Source organism: Etheostoma cragini, chromosome 11 (assembly GCF_013103735.1).
Source record: "Etheostoma cragini isolate CJK2018 chromosome 11, CSU_Ecrag_1.0, whole genome shotgun sequence".
Lineage (NCBI taxonomy): Eukaryota > Metazoa > Chordata > Actinopteri > Perciformes > Percidae > Etheostoma > Etheostoma cragini.
The window spans coordinates 1,509,326-1,516,100 of NC_048417.1; positions in this window are offsets into that span (position 1 = coordinate 1,509,326).

Genomic DNA, 6,775 nt, shown 5'->3' on the forward strand with positions numbered 1-6,775 from the left:
CCCCCCCCCCCCCCCCTCCAGCGCTTCTCTGACTCACCAATCCGAACTGAACAATGCCCACCATTGAACTCTCTATGGGTGTCTTTAATTGACAGCTGGCATCTATTAATTCCATAGCCAGTAGCCATGGCTACTCCGCAATAAATTACATATACGTACATATTCATGAATGAGAATACATTTTCAGAAGGATTTAAGATGGAAACATGGTGGGACTCTGTCTCTTAGTCCTTAGCTGTCCTGAAAAGGCCCTTCAGAGTTGCAGATGTTTAAGGGCTGACTCACTATACGGTCGCCTTTTCCACCCTGCTCCATGAGTGGTACTTACCTTTAGAAGTTATAATTTCCATGATTTGGATAAATGAGTTGGCTTGCTTGACATCTGTGGATAATTTATGCTCATCAGGCTAAGCTCTTGTTCTCCTATTACTCTTAATGTCAAGTACAGTGCTTTCACACTATAGACGTGGATGAGAACATGTTTAAAATGAGTCGTTATGCAAAGCCGAAGCATTTCACACTTTGACCATCTATTTGACTTTGTTAATGTGCAAAATCAACCGTGTTTTCGTCTCTTGGTATAAATCAAACTAAAGTAAAGAAACATGGATACTGAACTAGCTATTTGCGTCTGGACACCGTTTTCAGTCAAACACGACTCTAGTCATCCAAGTCAGTCGAGTTGGATATTTAAAAAACAAAACCCATCCAACTTCCTGTCATAACACAGAAGGTGTCTTCCAGTTTGCAGCACTGGTGATCATGAAAAGCCTTCACACAGTGTGGTAGATGAAGCCAAGCGTCTGACAGAGCGGAAAAATGTTTAAGAGCAGATGTTGCGTAATCACAGAGGCACGACAAACGCTTCAACATGGGAGGAAAGCACACAGCACTTAGAAAAGATGGATTACAATATTCCAGACCTCCATTTGCCTTTAAACCCGGTGCTGTATTTCACAAAGAACAGGCACTCCAGTTTAGTGGTCGGCTTGTTTGCTGCAGGTCAAAGGGTTACTGTCCAATTTGGATGCCTGTAGTTCAGTGATTAAACCTTGGCTTCTTTGTGTCATGTAAAGGATTTACCCTGATTGTGACATTTACATGTGTCACTGCACAACAATTAGACATTCAATCTCTGAGTGCATTGTTTTCTCTACTTCATCCTTCCTCCACTCCCTTATTCCAGATGTGTTCTGTTACTATTCAGTTCTGTCTTTGTGTCATTGTTGTCCTCCTCCTCTCCTGTATGAGCTGAAAACTGACATTACGGCCATTTCTCCAGGTGGCCCAACAGGAAATGAACGAAGCAGAATAAGAAATCTTTGTATTTTCTAATACCTAACCCATTAACACCTAAACACATGAAACCCACTTTCCCCACACTCTAAAGCTGCATCAGGCTGTACAACCAAGAACCAACATCCTACTTCACAGCTTTAAACTGTTCCAGCAACTTCCAGCTCATCCTTTTTTAGTTATCTGAGTGAGGAGGCCCAGATATTTTACTGAAGAGATGGCAGACCATTAATATTGGACTTCAAAGGCATGCTCGTGTTTCTGTGTCTGCACAAGGATCTGGCGAGTATCAAGTTTGCTGAGTTGTTTGAGCCGGGGCGGAGCCAGCTGTTTGGGATCAGCCAAAACTTTTAGGGGTCCAGGTAGCATGTTGTCCCATCTACAGCATCTACAGTATATGAACTATTCTTTAGGCCATTTGATAATATAATGCCTAAAAATCTGTACATCCTTATTAGATAATCATGAGTATCTTGATACAGCTACTGTCAGTAGGGGGTTGGGTTGGGAACCAGAGGGTCGCTGGTTCAAGTCCCCATACGGACCAAAGTATGATGGTGGACTGGTTGCTGGAGAGGTGCCAGTTCATCTACTGGGGACTGCCAAGGTGCTCTTGAGCAAGGCACCAAACCCCAAACTGCTCGGGGCGCCTGTCCATGGGCAGCCCCCCCCCCACTCTGACATATCTCCATTACTGCATGAATAGGTACTGAGCATGAGTGTTTAATGTGTGTGATAACAACAGGATGTAAATTGTTATTTCCCCTAGTGGGATTAATAGAGTACATATTATTATTATTATTATTATTATTATTGTTATTCATATTATTAAGGGGCAGAAACACGTTCTGTAGAATCATCTTGTTCCACATCTAATTGTTGATTGATTGATTGATTGATATCTTTATTTCGAACATGCAAGAGAAAGTATATACAAATAAAATAAAAAAATAATAAAAAGAAATAATAAAACAATGTTTAACAACAAACAAAGTACCCTTCTTTCCTGTGTTTACATACCTCTATCACATGTGAAGTAAAACTTATGTACTCCTACCCCTTTAATTCTTGCATTCCTTTAATTTACAATATTTATAATTCTGTTGCTATATATATATATATATATATATATATATATACATATATACCTACACACATATATACATATACACATATACCCTCATACATATATATAAATAAACAAAACAAAAAACACAAACAAAACTTTCTACAGTGCTTCTCTATACTTTCTGAAAATAATTTCTTTGTACATTTTTTTGAAAAGGAATATGTTTGGGCATTGCTTTAGGTTCTCATTTAGTTTGTTCCACAATGTAATCACAATTTGATCATTGTAAAAGCAGAACACAGCATGTGGTACGGAGCAGGCAGCACAACTAGGGGAGACATTTTGGTGAGGGCAGGCAGAATGGGGCAGGTCAATGATTTACAGTGTAGGAAGGAAGGAGAGGACTCAGACTAGGGACAGAGTCTATGAAAGGGGGCGGAGAGCTTTCCTGGGCCTTTCTTACTGCACTGAGATCCACCTGAGACCCACCTGAGACACACCTTGGTTTGGTGTTTAATTTCCCAGAATAAAATGTGCATAAAAGTATGAATTTAGTGAACATTTAACCGCATTAAAGATTTGTTATTAGAGGGTAAAACATGTTCTTTGTTAGATTTCCCATGGCATGTTTGGTTTGACAAACATTTATTGGGATTTCTTAGGCACTTCAGTCAATGCTTATGCCCTATGTAACTTTTTAACTGTGTTTTGTAGTATATTTAATGATATCTACATTGTTTCGCTAAATTGAACGATTGTAACTACCCTTCTGAAAAGAGTAACTACCCTATTGAAAAAGGCTAACTAACCTTTGAAAAAGAGTAACTAATCGTTCGTTGCCCTTTCAAAAACAGTAACTACCTTTTTTTGTGTACCTTATTGTAAAGTGTTACCGTGACATCAATGTTAAATGCTTGAAAGTTGAAAACACACGCTCTTGAGTGAAGATAGGAATAAAACTCGGTAGTTCTCACACTCTCTATAAGATAAGACCTTTTAGTCCAATCCTCGCCACCCTGCAGTGGACGCTCGCCAAGTTTGGACTTCGTTGAACGATACACGCAGCCTGACGAGACCTCATGGCTGGTTCCTTTTGCCAGACAACTCGCAGGATGCACACAGCTGTTGTCCCCGGTAACCTTTTGGAGAAAGCATTGGTGGGAACAGAGGACTCTCAGTATTACAGAGTGTAGAAGGAATTTTTTTCTTGTAGTATTTGTCCAATTAAACCACAATCCCAGAATCTCTCTATCCCACACCATATCAGTTTTAACACACATCTGGTAATAGGCAGTGTCATATCGGACGTTTGTGATATGTACAGAAGCTTGTGTGATTAGCATCTGGTTCAAGATGGAGGTAGATCTGTAGACATCATGGTGTGTTGGTGCTGCATTTTAAATGTAAGGTTGCAGATATCTCTCAAATCTGCAGATGTCTCGTGATGTAATCAACTGAAGGGGTTTTACAAAGTCTAAGCCGTTGTCTGGTAGGAATCTCCTATACTATTGCTCTTTAGTTCAGTACAAACTGCCTTTTCCTGCCAGTCTTCATGCTAAGCTAACCAGCTCCTAGCCTCATATTTAATGTACTGACATTCCCACAGTTCAGTGAAAAAGCTAGGATTCCTTGACAGTGTTGAAGAGCATCACACATCAGCTTTTATATTGTTTAAGAGTCAGTGCTGGCAGTAGAATAACAAGCAGGATACTTAAAACCTAACACAACAAACTATACTCAAATTGTACTTTTTAGTACTTAAGCAACAAGTTGTCTAAACTAAATGTCTAACAGGTCTCCAGAAAATGTGCCGGGCTTTGAAGCAAATTAAACTCCCGGCACGTCACTTGATGCCCTGTGGGCCAAAAAGACTTTTTCCTTTAGAGTCACTTAAGGAAAGAGATGTCTGTAAATCAGCCAGGCAGAGGTCATTAGTGAAGCTGGAACAGGTGTGTGTGTGGATGGGTGTGGCAGTCAGGTGACGGGCGGTCCAGGCCATCTGGTGGATGGAGGGAGAAGGATGTAGTTTAAGGAGTGGGCCATGTGGCAGGAGATGAGGAGCAGAGCGCCGGTGAGACTGACTCACTGCTGAAAGGTTGGTTTTGAGTCATCCTGCTCACTACAGGACAGAAAAAGCTTAATGTGTCTTTGAAGGTAAATATCCACATGAATCATCAACAAGATGTGATTCGCTTTATACTATTTTTGCTTTATGAAGGCAATGCTCACCAATTGCTCAACCTGATTGCAGTGCTTTCATAATAATTTAGCCTGCTAGTCCTACAGCTATCACTAATATTGACCTGGACTCTCTAAAGCCCTTTCAGAGGACTGCAGGGCTCCATTCCTGCAGCCACTAGAGGGCTTTCTGTCTAGAACATAAACATATGCTCTTATTTTTCTTGTCTCCATTTGCTGTAATGAATGACACCGCGGTTTGACTGATGCCTCAGACCAATTGAGGCTGAAGAGAGTTCCCGCTTCCGCTGTCTGATTTTCTTTCACACTCTGAATAATTAACACAACAAATGTCACACAGGAGAGAGGAAAAGTTCTGTCATTACTCCCTCTGGGGAACATGTGACACTGTAAAAACAGCCGTCTTCACAATAAGCCTTTGTCATTCGGTCCACACGGCTTTCACTTAGAAGAAATAATGCATTGACCACGTAGCGGCATTACTTAACTTCCATGGCTCACATGTGTGTCGGCTAAACCTCTCACGGCCGGTCGGTTATTTCGGAAGATATTATACGAATTTATGCATATTGTTGTGCATTTGTTTTCAGTATCTTACGAACCTGTTCATGAGAAAGCTGCATCAGGATGATCAAAATACTAGTAGTCTCAATGTTTTTGTTTGGGAGTCGTCCCCATGGTCCCCAACGCAGGATGCACCTTGGAAATGACCAGCTTTTTCGACAAAATCTCCAAAATGTCAGGCACTCAATAAAAAAAGTAGAACTGCTTACAGAAAAACTGCTGTGCTGGTTTCTGGAGTCGGGGGGGCAGGTTCCTGCTGTTATGACTCCTTGTACAGCACTTGTAAATGGAGCTTTTCCTGTTAACAATGATTACTGGGGGAGGAGGGCCCAAATTCCAACAATAAACCAGGAAGAAATAATCAGCAAGTCCATTTCAAAGTAAACTCTTATATTAAAAGGGCCTAATCTCACAGAAAGGATGGGTGGGGGGCGTCAGGCAAGAGAGCCGGCTTCAAAACCACATAATGACTGGGCAAGAGAAGCAACTCTGATATAACTTGTGTTGAGTTATAGTCTGTCACCCGTTCTTGCCATGGCTTGGTTTCACATTTGTATTAGAGACCTAGTTTGAACCAGGAAAACGTTGTATTGTAACTCCGGGGATTACAGAAGCACCACAGGTTCAGGTCTTGTGTCGCTTACTAATGCTTTCTTGGCTAATGTTAATAGGAGCAGTACATTTACAGTTCTGCTACTGTATCATAGCCTCAGGGATTCAACCCCAAGTGCAGCCCTCATCTGAGCATTACAGATGCTTATCCACAGCTTCACCCAGCACAGCCAGGCAGAGCCCCCCCCCCCCCCCCCCCCCCCCCCCCCCCCCCCCCCCCCCCCCCCCCCCCCCCCCCCCCCCCCCCCCACAGCCATGCTCACTGCCAGTGGCTGTATACTGTCAGGGTTCTGCCTTTTTAAAGGAAAAATTAGCAATAAATGCATAATGTTAGGGGTTCACATGGCGTCTCCTTTCTGTAGTATTGCAACAACTGCAAAGGAACAGTTAATGCGAGGTAATGCTATTCAAGTTATTGTTGGTGAACACTAAAGTTATTAGGAGTACCTCCTAATAACTTTAGTTATACAAATATAGTAGTATAATAGTAACTAACAATTACCTGTATGGTTTTCCATGTTTGATAGCCTATAGTTGCTGATTTATGCAAGGTCATGTGAGGGCATTTGGTGATTCCACACATCTTTTAAAACTTATTAAGGTATTATTAAGAGAAGTTACTGCACATTTATTATTTTGCATGTAGTTCAGCATGTATGACACATTTATGCAACTTATAAATTGCATGAGTTAACTAGTTAAGTTAGTTAGTTTGTTTGTTTACATAGGTTTGTAATTGATTGCAAATATTACACGTATAATAAATGAATGTAAATGCACCTCACATTCACTCAACTGACAGTGTTTACATTCACTGTTTCCCTTTAAAATGCATTGTGGGAATCCTTGAGGTCTAACAAACATTTATCTTTTAATACTTTAAAATGTTTACTGTTCATAACCATGTTTATTTCTTTTTGCCTTTGCTGGCGCATTGCCACGCTTCTTTGTGCTTCACTACTGTTGTGGTTTGGGGTTTTTAGTTGGGTTCATTTTCCCTTTTTCATTGGCCTCCTTGTGTTTTTGTCTGTTTTT